The sequence below is a fragment of the Rhamphochromis longiceps genome, linkage group LG7 (genome assembly GCF_057381845.1).
Source record: "Rhamphochromis longiceps isolate RC_006_pf linkage group LG7, R_longiceps_female_GT1.1, whole genome shotgun sequence".
NCBI lineage: Eukaryota > Metazoa > Chordata > Actinopteri > Cichliformes > Cichlidae > Rhamphochromis > Rhamphochromis longiceps.
The window spans coordinates 60,732,210-60,750,859 of NC_140563.1; positions in this window are offsets into that span (position 1 = coordinate 60,732,210).

Genomic DNA, 18,650 nt, shown 5'->3' on the forward strand with positions numbered 1-18,650 from the left:
ACACCAGGCAAGACCCCAGGTGCAGGCTGTGTAAAGATGCCCCAGAGACAATCCAGCACATAACAGCAGGGTGCAAGATGCTAGCAGGCAAGGCATACATGGAACGCCATAACCAAGTGGCCGGCATAGTGTACAGGAACATCTGTGCCGAGTATAACCTAGAAGTCCCGAGGTCAAAATGGGAGATGCCCCCAAGGGTGGTGGAGAATGACCGAGCTAAGATCCTGTGGGACTTCCAGATACAGACGGACAAAATGGTGGTGGCTAACCAACCGGACATAGTGGTGGTAGACAAACAGAAGAAGACGGCCGTAGTGATCGATGTAGCGGTTCCGAATGACAGCAATATCAGGAAGAAGGAACACGAGAAGCTGGAGAAATACCAAGGGCTCAGAGAAGAGCTCGAGAGGATGTGGAGGGTGAAGGTAACGGTGGTCCCCGTGGTAATTGGAGCACTAGGTGCGGTGACTCCCAAGCTAGGCGAGTGGCTCCAGCAGATCCCGGGAATAACATCGGAGATCTCTGTCCAGAAGAGCGCAGTCCTGGGAACAGCTAAGATACTGCGCAGGACCCTCAAGCTCCCAGGCCTCTGGTAGAGGACCCGAGCTTGAAGGATAAACCGCCCGCAGGGGCGTGCTGGGTGTTTTTTATATATATATATATATATATATATATATATATATATATATATATATATATATATATATATATATATATATATAAATAAATCACGACTAGGGTAAGACTTTTGCACAAACTTGTTTTTTTAAGGGGGAAAGGACACCCTGTTTTTGGCACAAAAAAGTAACGGCGCTGAACAAAATGCATTTGCCATTATTATCATCATTATAATAGAAATTTTTAAAAGAGCATTTGCATTAAAGGACATGTGGATGAAAACTATAGAGCAAATTCCTTGGCTTGATAAAGCTCCTATATAATGGCACTTAGAAAAGGTTATTCGAATCTTTGGGAGCAAAGAGAAATACATTGTTTTACCATTTCCTCCAGCTTTTGTTTTTTTTGTTTTTTTTAACTTCGACAAGTGTGTTTGGCATTTAACAAAAGCTTTTAACTTTTCGATCCAGTGTAATTTCAGAGCACAATAGGACATTTAAACACTGTAACTTTCCAATCCTTATGCACCTGAACTTTTCATGTCTTTTGTGACAGTGGATGATTTCTGCTTTTTTTTTTCTGAGAAATTACAGTGATCACAAATGCATTATGGTGGACCAGTTTGCTGCAGCCTCTTCAGTGCTGCAAAGTGTAAGCTGCCGGACTGTGTAAGAGGTGGAAGTGGAGAGATGGGCGAGGGATGTACTTTTGTGTGTCTCCTTTATGCACGGACTGCTCAACGAACCAAACCCGGTACATGCTCAGGTGCTTAAGGAGCCACCAGACCCCTAAGACTGGACTCACATGTACTGTATGCATCTCAGGCTTCATGTTTTTTTTTTTTTTCATTCTGTATATATGCAGATGTTCATTACGTTTTTTTTTTTTTTTTTGAACTTTTAATTGCAGAGCAGGAAAACAGCAGTCACCAGCATATACATACACAGGACAAAGATGCATCTACATGTATAGCAGGACGTGGGAGGCAGAAAGAGAAAGCCAACAGCAATATTAATAAACAATGAAAAAGGTTAACAATCGTCCCTTTGTTGCCAGGCTAAATCCCGTAAGCCCGATTTCAACCTCTGAGCAGAAGGAGTGTTCAGGTGGGCCAAAAAAGGGTCCCATATGCGATAGAAAAGGAAAGGTTTGTCCTTAAGTGCTGTAGAGAAGGCTTCCATTGGCATGATACATATCACAGACTGTAGCCACTGGTTGACAGATGGGGCCTTATCAGAAATCCACAGTACCATAATGCACTTTCGAGCGTAGTGCAGCAGTATGTGAAGGAGATCTTTGCTGCGAAAGCCGGCAGGTAGCTCATCGTTCAGTCCTAACAGGCAAGTCCTTGGACCCAGATGCAGTCGGCAATTAAATATAGTACATAGCTTGTCTATAAGTGATCTCCAAAACTGTAGAATAACAGGGCAGCTCCACAGACAATGAAAAAAGGAACCAACAGCAGACTGACATTTGTTACAGAGATTAGGCAAAGCTGGATACATTATGTGTCTCTTCTCGGGTGTAATATAAAGCCTATTTATAAGTTTAAACTGCCTTTCCCAAATAGAATTAGATGCCAAGGCTTTAAAAGGACGACAACACAACTCATCCCAAGCTTCAGCATCTATAGCGCCTACGTCTGATTCCCATTGGCCCTTGATTTTGTTAGAGTTATCCATTCTAAGATCAGAGAGAATGTTATAAATCTTTTTAGTGATACATTTTAGTTGGGTAGTTTTTACCATGAGTGATTCTATAGGAGAAAGACCAAACCCTCCATTCAAATCCTTCAATTTAGAAGTAATATAGTGCTTTACCTGAAAGTACTTCAAAAAATCCTTATTGGTCAGACCAAACTTGCTTTTCAGTTGATTAAAAGTAAGAAGAGAGTTCTCATGAACAAGATCACCCACTGTATTAATCCCTTTTTGAGACCAGTCCGCAAAACCAGCCTGAAGACCAGGTAAGAAGTCAGGGTTTTCATGAATAGGAGTAAGAAGGGAGAAACAATTATAATATCCTTCCAGGCGCCTGACTTTGCGCCAAATAACGAGCATATTCTTTAGCACCATATTATCTTGTGTTAGAACTGTGGCTTTACCTGAGGAAATATATAGCAGGTTCCGCAACGGAATGCCCTTTAAAGAAGCGGACTCAGCGCTGAGGTAAATGGAATCCGGATCGTCCATAAACCATTCTGTAAGAAATTTAAACTGTGCAGCCAAGAGGTATTGTGGGAAGGAGGGAGCGGCAAGACCGCCTTTCTGAACAGGCAAACACAGAAAACTGTATCTCAGCCTAGGTCTTTTCTTACGCCATATAAAAGAAATAATTGAACCATTTAATTTTGACAAAACCTTTTTGGACAGAGCAAGCGGTAACATCTGGAATAAATACAAGAGGCGAGGGAGGATATTCATCTTGACCAGATGAATACGACCTAAGAGAGACAGAGGGAGGCTGCACCACCTACCCAAATCGCGATTGATGGTCTGAATTAAAGGGGTGTAGTTCAGACTATACATTTCTTTTAGATTCGGTGAAATCTTTACCCCTAAATAAGTGAAACCGGAGGGAGACCAACGAAAAGGCTGAGAAATGTTTGGATCAACCTCATTTAGAACAGAGAGGGGCATAGCCTCACTTTTAGAAAAATTGATCTTGTAGCCTGAGAAGGAGCCGTATTGGGAAATTAACGCAACTAATCTAGGAATTGAGTGAGCAGGAGAATTTAGAAAAATTAAGACGTCATCTGCATAAAGTGAAATCTTATGTTGAGAATTGTTCAAACAGAGTCCTTCAATAGCAGCATCCTTCCTAATGGCTGTGGCAAGGGGTTCCATAGCCAGGGCGAATAACAAAGGGCTCAGCGGACAGCCCTGTCGACTGCCACGTTCAATACTGAAATTGTCTGACCTATAACCATTGGTAATCACTGCCGAAAGAGGGGAAGTATAAAGGATCTGGATCCATTTAACGAAGTTGTCACCTAAACCAAATTCTTGAAGTGTGAAAAGAAGAAACGGCCATTCCAGACGGTCAAAGGCCTTTTCAGCGTCAAGTGAGATGACTAGAGCCTCAGGGTTAAACAAAGATGAGTGCTGAATAATGTTAAGTAGGCGCCTCACGCTATGTGTGGAATACCGCCCTCGTATAAAACCAGTTTGATCATTCTCAACGATCGAAGGTAGTATTGGCTCAAGACGTACAGCCAGGACCTTAGCAAGTATCTTCAAATCAAGATTTAAAACAGATATAGGCCTATAGGAGGCGCATTCTTCTGGAGGTTTCCCCTTCTTCAGAATTAGCGAAATATTAGCCTCCATTAAGGAGGGGGGGAGAGTGCCTGCCTCAAAAGAGGACAGAAGCATCTTATACAGTGGGGAAGTCAGAATCTTACTAAATTTCTTAAAGAATTCCCCCGTGAACCCGTCTGGACCCGGGGCTTTGTTATTTGGAAGCATCTGAATAACTTTCAAAATTTCACTTTGCGTTATAGGTTTACATAAATCATCCCTTTGGATTTCAGTAACTTTAGGTAAATTTAGTCCTAAGAAGAAGTGATGCATACCTTGTTCCAATGTTGGTTTAAACTGGGAGGTATATAACTGCTTATAAAAAGTTTTAAAAGTATCATTAATAATTAAATTGTCATATTTAGGTAAACCAGATGAGTCTCTAACACATGGGATATTACAACCAGCACCCTTATTATGAAGAAGATTGGCCAGATAGCGGTTAGGTTTATTAGCAAACTCATATAACCTCTGCCTCATGAAGAAAAGAGATTTCTCAGCCTTTCTTGTCAATAGTGCCTCCAAAGCTGTTTTAACCACCTGAATTTCATTCCTTAATTGCTCTGAAGGTGATTCATTATGTTTAGCTTGCAGTTCGTGCAATTCCAGTTCCAATTTCCGTTGTTCCATCTGATTTTTCCGCTTCAGGCCTGCTGAATATGATATAATCAGTCCACGGGTATAAGCCTTCAGGGTGTCCCAAAGCAGGCCTGGAGAAACTTCAGGGGTTGCATTGACCTTTAAAAAGTCAGGCTTCATGTTTAACTTTTTCAAGAACCAGCTAATAAAACCACCATATGAAAACATCCTGATAGAGCAGGCAGGGTGCAGGTTATCTGTATCACAATGGAGGAGAAGCTGATCACCGAGGTGAGTACCACTATGGACTGCATGTAAAGATGGAGGTAACCAGGGGTTAAAGTGGGCGGCATTCCAGCGCCTTCAATTAATGAACAAGAAAATCTGATTAATGCATATTACAGTCCAATGATTTAATTTTTTGTGTTCTGCAGCCTGGCATTGCTTCCAGTGATGGCATGAAGATACTTGCACGGTAATAAGAAAATAATGACATCCCACAGCCCGCTCATTACATCCCTTTTTCCTTCTCGTCCCTGTGATGCGTTTGCAAAAAGTTGTGGTCACAGCTGTGGTTCAGCATCTGGCTAGAACTACAGAAGAGAAGAAATCGTAAAGGGAGTAATATTTTAAGTGTCAGGTAATTTCAAACAAGTCCAACTAGCAACTTGTGCACAGCTTGTCTCACAGTGTGTCTGTGAGCTAAATGTACAGCTGCTGTATTTCACAGGAAGAGAGAGGAAAAAAAGGTTTATGTCCCCTGAGACGCAGAGAAAGACCGGACAGGAGAGGAAGATGAGAGATTATTTTCAAAGGTGGGGCCTGGCTCAGCAAGCAGCATTTCATAAACTGGAAATTTAAAGCTTATCTGTAATGTTCTAGTTCATTTTAGAGTTTTTAAATAAGATGTTGGATCTATACGTGATGTGTTTTTGAAAAAGAAATCCTTCAAAGCTTGGATAAAATTGCATTAAAGCAAAAGTTATATATATATATATATGTGACTTATGTATGTATGTATGTATATATATGTATATATTGTACTATTCTTAGTTAGCGTATTGTCTGTCTTGTCTTAATGTTGGTTTAAAATGGAGCACTGTAACAAAAAATAATTTCCCCCAGGGATCAATAAAGTATTCTGATTCTGATTCTGAAGTTGTATGAAAATACTGTAATAGGCATGTTAGTGCAGGCTAAGCGGGTTCTTTTGTGGTAATGCAGCATGTTGGATTGATGGTGTTCAATGTAAGATTACAGGAAGGTTAGCAAACACAAGTTTATAATCAAGGTGATGCTGATTAGATTCACTTGCTGAATTTTAAATTTTATGCCAGTCTTATATGTCGGAAATCAGCCGTAAATCTGAAACATCTGCACAGATCTTCTTGAATTCAAGACGTCGGCTGAAAGCAGCATCACATCTTTCTACCTAATCCACCAGCACTCACAAATTAATACCACATTACACTCAATCGTAGGGTTCCCCCACCTGCCAAAATCCCACTTACACCTTTTTCATCTTGGTGTGGCAACTGAAGGCTGGATCTAACTGAGAGACTGAAAAGACACGTACACAATCAGTCATACGTCGGGTAATTCTCCTAAGCAGCTGATTTGTATGTTTACTGTCAATCGAACCAAAGCAAACATTTCAAATGATTGGTGTAAAATAAATAAATAAATGGAAAAAAGCTTTTTATTTTTTAAACAGAAGTGTTTTTCACACATTGTTTTAAAAGCAGCTCCTCATGTCCTCAAATCTCTGTGCAGAGTGCAAAGTTAGTCTGACACACAGAGGGAAAAAGTCACATTAACTGAAGTACGGCAGCTGGAATAAACTATTAGTATAATAAATAAACAGCAATTTGGAAGCTATTTTTGGTGTTTTATGGAGTGATGCTTTCTTTGGTAACTCTATATTTGTCAGACAGACAACATCCAGTAAAGAGCACAGTTATTTCCTATCTGTTGCAACAGGCTGGGAGTGTAAAGTCACACTTTTCACTCTAACATAAAGAGTGATTGAACTACACGAAGACTGCAGTGATATGTGTTGTTAATAAAAATAAATGCAATGCAACAGATACAAAAATAGAACATATAAACCGAAAAATAAAAGCACACTGCTGATTTCAACCTGGGAGCAAAATGCAATCAAATAAATTACAACCCACTCTGATACATAATGCCTCTCACCATCTACCCTCGGCCTCGTGGCTGAAGGTGTGGGTGTGTTTACAAAGAGTATTTTAGCACATGTGATAAAAGACACATTTACTGACATGAAGCTGTAAATCTGAGTGTGTTTCCTGCTGCAAGATTTTGGTTCCACACAAATTCCATCCAGCCTGCGGCGTGGGGAGGGACAGGCCAAGTGTTACTTTGATATTTAGTGGAAAATTTGTTTCCACCCACAAACACATCTCATTTAGACAATACAATAAAATAAATAAATAGAAGTGTTTAGGTTACCACAGAATTTGTCTCCACTTGTTTTTTTGTTTTGTTTTTTTATCCATCATGAACAATTTTGATCAGATACTTGGTTAAAATAAAAAATAAAAAATCATCTTTGAACGTGACTTCTTCTTTTTTTCAAAGGGGGGGGGGGGGGGATTAAGCTTAATTAATTTCCACATCTCTCTCAATTAATCATACATTTTCTCCAACCTTCTGTTATTTAGTTTAGCCGAAAATAACTCCTCGGCTTCGGGAAGCTGCGTTCTGGTTCTGTTGTGTAATTGGTTATGAGGAACCCTCCTGCTAAATGTTCCACATTTTCAATTTCAATTTTCTTCAACTGAGGCATAATTTTAGATGTGGGTTAGCACAGGGGGGTAAAGGAAGCATAGTGAAAATGCAGCTGGTGCTTCTTTGTCAGTATGCAATATACTTACTTGGCTACATGCTTATGTAATGTGAAAACTTCCAATTATCCATTGATTTTTCTTGATTGTTGCATATACCAGGAAATTGCCATCTTACAATGACAGTTATAATTTCCTCAGATAGGCATGCGTCCCAGTTTTTCCATTGTGTTTGTGGGCAGAGCAGAGAAGAAGCACGAGACATCAGGGCAGTACTGATCATGAACAGGACGCAGCCAGTTCCTTCCACAGGGTCAAACTTTTCCCTCACTGAGGTTACCTGCGCAGGATGAAAAGTCAGGGACACAATTATCGTGCCATTTTCCTCCCCCTAAGAAAAATAGACTATGCTCAAAGAAAGAGCTTTAAAAAGGTCACCTGAACTTGCCTTACTACCCTCTCACTTTCCCAATTCAGTCAGGGGCGAATGGCCTTGGTGGGGGACCGAACGGCTGTACACATTACAGCCGCGTCTCAACGGCTAGAGCCGAAGCAGGTCTGTAATTTCTGCCATTTGAGAGTGTGAGCTGAAAAGCAGAGTGATGGCCACTTTTCTGTTATTATTCCTTTGGTGGAGTGCTAGCTGAAGGAAACAACCACGCTTTAAGAACATGTCCATCAGTCACTGGCAGTATTTGGAAATGGTATTTGTAAAAGTAACTCTGCTGTGTTGTATCGCTAGCTTTGAAAAGCATGTCCAGTTGCACATGTTATAGTATAGTATAATATCCCACCCTGCATCTGCCTCCCTGGCCTCCTGCATTATATGGGAGCAGCTGCAAAATGGCAGAGTTTGCTTTTTTAAGATCCAGTGTCGACAGGTTCTCAAGAGAGTTCTTATTACTTGGACGTGCAGCAACATAGCAGCAGTGTTAACTGGGTATTTGCATGGAATTATTCGCCTTAAAAAGCAGGATATTTATATTCAAAAGTTATGTGGAGAAAGCAACAATTTCTGATGTTAAAACAAGTCCAAACACTGATTTAACATTTAGGGCTGAATTTACCATCTACAGTTCTTCTTGAAGCACAATAAATGCTAAAAGAACAGGGACCAAATTATCATATATATAATGTCTAACTGAATATAAATAGACTGTATTACTTGTTTAGATTACCTAGCTGAGCTTACTGCAGATAATCAATGGTAAATTGTCATGCTGTACTGTAGCACACAAATCAAGGAGAATAAAACAGCATCTTACTCATTTTACTTTGTTAATTCCAGTTGTCGTATTGCAATGTTCTTATTTTTTTCAAATGATGTAATTATAAGAGAACCTTTCTGTTACTGTTTTCTATAACTTTCACTGCCTTTGACAAAATGTGAACCTTATATAATAGTACAACTTTCCAGCTATTTTCTCAAGTTCATTGTGATTTGTGTGAATTGTTTTGCCTAGTTTTTGGATTTTGCCCGTTGCCAGTCCACCTTTTGGAACTGCTCCCATTCGTTGGTGATTAACCACCGCTGAATTTGGCCCACATTGGTTTTTCTCCACCTGGCAACTGCTACATTTGCATTTTGTTTGAGTAATAAAAATCAGAGTCTAAAATTGTTCATTTACTATATGGTTAGTCTCTATATAAAACAACTGTCTTCACAAAAGGTCCCTAAGAATAAATACATAACAATAGTATGATTAGTTATCATTTGAGAGTGCAGCACTTAACATAAAAAAAGGTTATTATCAGATTTAAACAGTTTTTTTGGTTTGGTTTTTTTTTGTATCATGACATCAGGCTGTTTATATTAATGTCCCTATTTAAGAGCCTTTACATCTATTAGCCACCATCACTCTGTTTTATCTAGCTTATGGAAGTCTTTTCAGCCTCCAACTCCAATTAAAAGCAATTTATGAAATTACTATCACATCGCAGAGTGCTCCAGCTTGCCATGCTGCAGGTATTATCAGCCATGCTTATGAATTAAGAAATGAAATACAAGTTGATGTTTGTGTCAAAAGGAATAGCCTTTGCATGTCATTATTATAATAGCGCTGGCTGTCGAAGCATAAAATTGTTTACAGGCTGAGACGACAACATGAAAGGGAGGTGTGAGTGTACAAGAGTTTATTCAATAAGGACTGTAAGTGACAGACAACATAAATTGACTGAACCATTAGTGTAAAAAATAAATAAATAAAATCCAGTATTTGGACTTTTAAGCTCAGGCTCTCTTGTCGAGCTGCAGCTGCGCACGGCTGTCTTTCTTCCGCCTCCTTTTCTCGACATCATCTCACTTTCCCTCTTCTGTTTTCAGACCTGACTTCATTTTAGCAGGTAAATGAGTTCTTAGTGAGTATTAACTAAGATCAGTGGTGGTTATCTGATCAGAGACAGTCACATGGAACATAGACCTCTCCTTTTTCTCCAGCCACCTGCACTGCCTACTACAAATAACCCATGTGCCTATGTGTGTGTGTGCACAACTGTGTATGGTATACCTGCATTTGTGCATGTGACCCAATGCTCATGTAAGTATGTTTATCTATGCATCTATGCATAACTGTGTGTGTGTGTATGTGTGCGTCTCCAGGGGCTGAGGGGTCGACAGATGCTCCTTCTCAGTGAACACAATGAATTACTTATAGGCCGTTAAGCCAAACACGGCTCGCTGGCCGCTGGTTTACCCAACACTGATAGGGCCATCTGCCGTGGTGGCTCTACCTTCCCTACTGCTCTTTACAGACACGTAACAAGACGCTTATCTGGCAGGGTGGGGCCCCACAGATGATTAAAAACATCAGGACTTTTACAATTGTCTGTGTGGATTTGTGCATGTGCCTCACTATTTGTCTATGCAGGTGATTTCTGAACAATGGTTTAAAAAAAACAGAAGGGTTGGGTGGTGGGCTCAGGCTAAAATTAGGGCTAAGTCTAGATGTGAGGTGTGGAGTTAGGTTAAATGAGGCAACTGAATGAAGACTGAGACTTGCATTATGTGCCTGCACAGTTTTTTTTTTAATTCTCAGATTGTCCTGTTTCAGCGGGAAAAACAGGAGCAGAAAACATGAAACAAAGGGTAAGTATTGATACATTACAGCCTATTCATATTATTAAAGCCTGATCTTGGTGATAGACAAAGGCATACCTGGACTAAGAGCTAAAAGAGAGTTTGGATTCATAGAGCGCTTTTCTAGTCTTACCACTTTAGACTACAAGCCACCTTTAAAAATCCATTCATACTGTTCTTTATTGTTTACTCTAAACTTGGAAGCATGTCTTCATGCACATCATTGTGCCCCACTGCAAAATGACAGCGTTAACCTACCAAAGTTTAGCACGTATGCTAACATGGTGGTCGTCCTAGCTTAACGTTGTAAGCTAATTGCGTTCATTGTAATTAGCATGGAAAACAGAACAGCTAAAATTGTCATTAGTTGTATAATTATTAGTTCAACAACCCAGTACTGGAGAAAAATCATGTCACTTTTAAATATCTGTGTCTAGAAACTGAAGCACATGCAAAAGTACTTTGAACTATGAATCTTTGTGCTAGCTAGCAGGGAGCGACTCCTCAAACAGAAGCCCAAGAGAACACATTGCTACTGCTCACTCAAGCTGATTATTTTCATCATCAGTTTATGGTCTCCTTCTGGGAAACTTGTTTTCTCATAGCAAAAATAAAATAATAAAAAAAAAATGCCAGGCAGCATTAAATTGACATTTTGATTTTGTTACCCCCAAATTCCAAGTTTGGCATCTCAAACATTTAAGTTGCTGACTCAAAATTTTGTTACTTCTGAGTAAGTCAGAATTTCAAAATAACTAAAACTCTGGCTTACAGTTTGTAAACCAAAAAACATCTCAGTGGCAGAAACGAGCTTCCACACTCCTTAGTTTAAGTCTTACTAAATACATCAGTCAGAAACAATGCTAAAGCAGGGTATGTTTCTACCCACCACATACAAGTCATTGCTGTTTGGTCAGCGATCACGATTTCGGTCTGCTCTGTCCCTCATTTATCTTGTTAGGTTTCAAACCAGTAAAACAGCCAATATGCTCAGCTTGAGGATTCAAGTAATAATTAAGGAACGGTTTGTTCCCAAAGTTTGAGGATACTGATAAGTCATGGTGAATTAATTTTAATGAACAAATTCTAGGAAATGTTGGACAATATCACAGGAGACTTCCCTTAGTTTCTTGTTTCCTACTGGAAGAATTTCACTTGGTTGCAGCGATAGCAGTGATTTTTAACAGTTAATCCGTGACATTGGGTTAATAAAACACCTTTGTGGTGTTTTTGATTGGAGGACTTGTTTCTGTCAGGAAACTTACAGGAAGTAAATTTTTTTTTTACCTGAATCTGAACTGACAAACAAATGCTTGTTTAATTTTTTTTATGTTATATTTGACCCACAGTTAGTCAATCAACAATTTATATGAGTTTTGCTTTTAGTTTACATTTTCAGGAGGAGTTCATGCTGAGCGTGTGGGTGCAAATGTCTGTGTGACTGAGAGCGTAGGTGAACAATATGTACATGATAGTGTCTGTGTGTGTGTGTGTGTGTGTGTGTGGGAGTGTGTGATTTTTTTTTGTTGTGGTTGCCATGCTAACGGGACCCTGTGTACCCTCTAACACAGAATTATAAATTTGGGAGGTCTCCCTGAAATTATGTTTGGACCTACTTCAAGCGTACTGAACTGTAGTTAAGTGCAATCTCATATTCAGCTTTATAAATAAAGATGACAATAGAAAGCCTTCAAGCAACATGTTGAGTCCTAAAAAGCACAATGCAAAGGTCTCAAAATGCTTTTTTTTTTTTTACATTTATTCGGCAAAAATAAAATTGAAAGAATCTTACCATTAAAAAAAACAACAAAAAACTGGATACTGCCATGTGCAGGTAAAACGTTATAAATTTGTGAGATGCTTCCCCACTGAGTTCTTGAATCCAATTCAAAGCCCATTAAACAGACCCAACATGTGCATTGTTGTCTAGCCAGATATAAGGTAGTTATCAGTGTCATGATCCTGGGTCCTTTTGACCCAGCATTTTGTGTTTTCTCTTCGATTTTGGTTCTGTTCTTCCTTTGTTTAGTGTTTACTCTGTTCTGCCCGTGTGTTCCTGTTTTATTGTGAAGGTCTGCGTCTTATGTGAGTGTTTTCAGTTTGCCTCCCTAGTCTCGTTATGTTAATCACTCCCAGCTGTGTTTCCCACCTGTGTGTAATCTCCCTGTGTTCTCTGAGTGTATTTAAGTTGTATTTTCTGTCTTAGTAATTGCTGGTTCGTCTGTGTTGTTTCCCCTTGGTCTCCCTGCGTCTTCCCATATGTATTTCTCCGGACCTCCCTGCATCCTCGTTCTGGTTTGTCTTATTAGTTTACCCAGTTTAGGTTTCCAGTTTCATGTTTTGTCGCCACCGCTGTTTGTACTTACCCACCCCTGTTAATAAACACTCACCTGCACCAGAGCTGCTGCCTTTTGGGTCCTTCCTACATTCCACACGGCTTGCCCCGGCAATCCGTGACAATCAGCCTCTTTCAGATCAGTTTCCAGATTGTGACTGGACATTTAATTTTCTAATGAAGCTATGTGCTGTTTATACACGTACACACACATGCACAGCTGCAGTGCCAAACCTTTGTGTGTAATCTTCATGCTATCTGCTTTCTCTGAGAGTACAGCCATTAAAAAAAAGAAAAACAGAAAAAAAACCTTTGCAATATAAGAAGTACAGGTGGAAGTTTTTAGTGACAAGATTGAATTCATCAGGACTGCCATCTACCACCACTAGTGCTGCAGTGTGGCTGTTCCTTCCTCTGAAAATACTAAATGACAGTCCTGATTATATTTCATTTTCCCTAAACACTGTAATGTTTGTCAAAACTGAAAATAACAGCAGGTCATGCAAAACACCAGAAAAAAAATCACACTAAACTGAAACATTATCCAAATTTCCCCATGGGAGACCATTAATCTATTATTTCATCTAACAAATGTCACATCGTTTTTGGTTTCCTTAGCTTAAATGGAAGTGTGTTGCAGATATTTGCTGCAGTAATCACATGCCATTGTTTTTGTCATCGTGTGTGTGTTGATGTTCTAACAAATTAGGGTTTATCTGTAGAGTTGGCATTTGTGCTACTCTTTGTAATAGCACATCCAATGCATTATAAGAAAGAATGATGTGTTTGTTTGACTAAAACATCTATAGGCCAATCACACTACCTTTTACAAAGGTCAAGGGTACAATCGTTGGTATCTTGTAAAGATGCCGTTGATCGTTTCACGTTTCCAGAACATCAAACTGGATAGTGCTCAAAGTTGTCTGAAACCTTCAGGATACGCTTTCTAATGCTTTCTCTGGAACTGCTCTACTGTTAGTGATGGCTCTAACTGACATGCCAAGTCCAGCAAAGCCTCTTACCTCTACAGGGAAGCACCTCATTCTCCAGCTTTCTCTGTGGCAGTTCTCCTACTGTATGCTACAGATGAACTTGCATGAATACAGTCTTCACTGTTTCCAACAGGAGGTTTGGTATTTGTAATGTGCATCCTTGAGTCTTCCTCACAGGTCTCTAAAATCCTTTTCTAAACTTGTTTTGAGTCTCACTTTTTTAACCTTGTGGTGTCTGTTGATACTTATGGTGTGAAATGACGACATCTGTGGTGCTTTTTGACACCATCAGCATCTTCTTAAGATGTGCTGGAGTGTATCACTCCCATAACACAGACCATTTATTTAGTCTGATACCATCAAACAAAGACTGAGGGTTTAACACAGACACAGAGGGCAATCAGGTAGGAGTGGAAACACAAGGGAAACACAGCTGAAAATAATCAGATGTGACAAAAAGAAAGGGAAAACTAAATACAAGGCACAAGAGACAAAAGACGACCAAAATAAAATAGTCAGCAGAGTACCCAAATTAGCCTGCACTAACTTTCCTGTTGAACCTTTAAAAATATGAAATATTATTAATTAAATGCATGTCACACACATATCACAAAATAACATTAGCAACACATCATGCAACAATGCATTGCTTGGTTAAAATAAATAAAGATGTGAATTAAACCAAACAACAAATTAAAGGAAATAAAGGTTATACTTAAACTTTAAGTTTGCAGTTTATGCAATGTCTCAGATTGTTCAGCAATCAAGTGACATCACTTCCTTCATGGCATCATCTGAAAAGCCTCCCCAAATATTATTATGTATTAAACTCACATAATAATAATAATAATGGATTGGATTTATATAGCACTTTTCAAGGCACCCAAAGCGCTTTACAATGCCACTATTCATTCACTCTCACATTCACACACTGGTGGAGGCAGCTACGGTTGTAGCCACAGCTGCCCCGGGGCAGACTGACAGAAGCGAGGCTGCCATATCGCGCCATCGGCCCCTCTGGCCAACACCAGTAGGCGGTAGGGTAAAGTGTCTTGCCCAACGACACAACGACCAGGACAGAGAGCCCGGGGATCGAACCGGCGACCTTCCGGTTACAGATACGCTTCCCACATGATCTCCCTCTAACCTCAGTATGGTCAAGCTTTCAGTGTTTCTTGTTACTGTAACACTATCTTCATCCATATAATATTTCTTCCATGAACTTTAAAGAGAGCAGTAGCCACAGTCTCCTTCCTTGTATCCCTGATTGATAAACAATGCTTACTATTTCCCTGGGAGGCTTTCTTTGTCAAAATTCCTTAACCTTTGCTCAGATTCCTCGGTGATGTTCGTGACTGCCATCCCCTCTCTTAGTGTGTTGTCAAAGGTCTTCCCCGAGCTATACTCCGGCTTTTCTTAGACCGTTGGGATTTGTGTTCCTGAGATGGAAAAATTGCATTTATCCATGACTCCATGCCCTTTGTCAGCATCAGTGACCTACATTTCACCAACTCAGAGGTTAACCTTATTCATCCCTACATTTGCTGTGGCTCCTTCGGGACCCATCTTGCTTAGGGTACTGATTTTGAGATCACTGTAAGGTTGTCCATGAAGGTGCACCAGACCTGGACTAACTAGCTCAACTCATGATCCACTGATTACACCATCATACCCATTGCTAAACTGTGCAGCCTTTTTATGGTTTCTAAAATCTTACGGTTTTGAATGTGTTTCCACTCTATTGGCACTGATGCTGACAAGACTTTCCTGGGAATTTGCAGAATTTGGCCTTTGGTACATAACTTATCCTGAGAGCTTCTTCTACTAACTTACCACAACACCCAATATTTACTCTCTCCACTCCTGAGTTTACTTGAGAAGCTGTGCAGCCATGTCTAAATGCTCTAACATGCCTGCCTCAGAAATGGCATTTGTGCACCTCAGTCACACTGTACTGAGTCCTAAAGGATTCTTTGAATCACTTTAAAAAAGGGTCTCTCTTGGGTTTGAGCAGGCAGGTGATTCCAATGGACGATACTCTTCATCTTCCTTGGGAAACCATGCCTCCGTCTCTGCAAACCTGCGCTGCCTCAGATCTCTGGTTCTGAACAAGATAATCCTGAATCTCACCGACAGGGCAGTGCTAGTAAACTTTATAAGAGGTCCGGGTGCTGACCCAGATCTTTCCGTTATTACGACTTCTTGCAGCTTTTCACAAAGTTCCTTTCCAAGGTTGAAAGCAAAGACGCAATGCACTGATTTCTTTTCTTACATCTTTGATGGTACATATTTTCATCATAGATTAGAAGATTTTTCTAAATGAAACATTGGATTTGATTTGTTGGATTTAACATTGAATTTTGCTTTCAAAAACAAACAAGTTGGCGTCTTCCAAGTCTTGTGTTTATTTATTTTTTATTGAATTAAATGGACAACGTGATCAAAAAAACCTACTGGCACTCTTGGAGCAAATTGTCTGTGAAGACTGTTTAATGTATGCTAAATATGAGCTTAGCATAAAATAATGAAAGCAGAAACTCAATCTCAGTTAATCAATGAACTGCTTATATCTCTGTGCAAACAATACACTATTGATGGTTTTAACTGGGCTGCTACTTATATACTTTTCTATTCTGACTGAGCACTTAAAGCTCTTCAGTACAAGCCTCATTCATCCAGTCACACACAGAACTTTGTCTACCACTCACACACACACACACACACACACACACACACACACACACACACACACACACACACACACACACACACACACACACACACAAATGCACTGGAGGAAAGTCAGGGTTTAATATCTTGCCTGAGACATGGCCTTCCAATTAGCCGATGACCTGCTCTTTTTTGTGAGCCACAGCCACCCGGGTGAATGAGCTTATGTAGTGCACTATTTTTTGGAGTGACTCCTCAAAGCATCAAGTTAAAAAACAGCAAGTAATCAAATGCTTATGATTAAATTTAGAGGTGTTGTCAGGTGGAATTTTGCTGACACAAAGGCTGCCACTACTGTCTCCACAACTTCAGTGTCAAAATGTGTTTCTTATGTCATCTTTACTGACTTTATCTGTGTAAGAAAGGGCTTATTTTTGTCTTATCTTCGGATTGGCACGGCAGAGGCAGCGGTGAGTGCAGAGTACAGTATGCTGTGTTCATAGTAAGCTGTCAGAACGACACTCGTCATCCCCACTGTTCGCTGCCCTTTGTCAAACTAGCAGAGACTCACATGAAAGGGCTCTGACTCGCCCTATATGTATGTAAAAGGGAACACAGACCAACAGGGGTTACATTCAAGTTTGGCAAAAGACCCTGCACAAACGTCCATATGAGTGTGTGTGTGTGTGTGTGTGTGTGTGTGTGTGTGTGTGTGTGTGTGTGTGTGTGTGTGTGTGTGTGTGTGTGTGTGTGTGTGTGTGTGTGCGGAGTCATTTCAAAAGCTCCACACACACAAAAAACAGAGAAAAAAAAAAAAAAAACAAGCACTCAACAACACAATAGCATTTCCCACAATGGTTTCTGAGTCTGGGAAATTAGAAAGTACAATGATGCACACAGCACACAATGGCCTTACAAAATGCTCATTTGTGTCTGAAAATACACCTCTTTTCTATCGTTTCTGCCATCACTCTGCCAGGAAGACACACTGTGACATATTATGTGTAGCTGTCATCTGCTTAGCAAGTAGAGTTCACACGAAATCTAACATCATTTTAAAAAAAATATTTCTTTATTAGCTTCAGATGCAGTTGTAGTGCTGCTTCTTACAGCAAGAAATGAATAGGGTCACTGTATTCTGCATGCTGCAAACATTGTGTACTGTGTGCATCTCAAATATTTATGTAGGCATTCACTGCTTTTCAAAACATCACACTGTTATACCTTAATGTGAAATATATGTGCTGCAGCGTTGCATTTTCTCGTTCTGTGCAATAAATTAACATTTATTTGGGTTCTTTGCAAAACAAAAAGAAAAAAAATTAGAAAATATTTTTAATAGTTGAGATTAAATTGTATTATTCAGGAAATGCAGTTTTCTTAATTTAGATATTTATTTTTAACCACTGCATTCATAATTTACAGCCTTCAGGATGTAACATTTAGCCTTTAACCATAATTATGCTGGTAAAGCTGGAATGAGTATTAGTCATATTACACACCTTGTTTTGTGATTAAAATATGTTCTGCAAACCACATCATGTGGCAGAGGTTTTGCTCTGGTACTCGCCTCTGATAATTTGGCATTTCTTTTTCAAATCTGTTAATATTTATTCCCAAACTGGAAGAGGTTCCAGCAGATTCCAGACACAACATCAGAGGTCTCTGTCCAGAAAAGGAACACCCAAGACACTGCACATTTATCTATCGATCTATCTGTCTATCTATCTTAAACTATTTCAGTCTATAAAGAAAATTTTAAAAAAGAAAAGAAAATTCGTGCACAGTGTGAGTCAAATCTTTTGTCATTTGAAAATGGCCAGCTCAGAAGCTCAATCCAAAGCTGTCATGCTTTTTTGTTTCCTTTCTATTTTTGGCCAAGAGCATTAAAGTGTATCAAATATGCAGTTCTCCATATATTTATATGCTTGTGTGTTGATGTGCAGAAGCACGTATTGGATTACATATTACCTCATTTTTACTAGTTGTTTGCACAAAGGGCAGGTTCACAAGATTTTCTTCTTCTTGCACCTTTTTCTTTTGACTTGATGTGAGTGTGGAAGTTAAAAAAAGACTAAACTCAGATAAATCCATATGCATACAAAGATATTAAGCTCCAAGCTCTTTGTGGATCTAGGAAGGTTTTCTTTTGTCTCAGAATCCCTGCTTAAATCTAAAAAAATATTTTGTATTCAAGCTGAATTTTTTTTTTTTTTAGAAATCTTTTTTTCCTCTCACGCAATTTAAAAAAAGTGTTCAGAGAAAATTAAT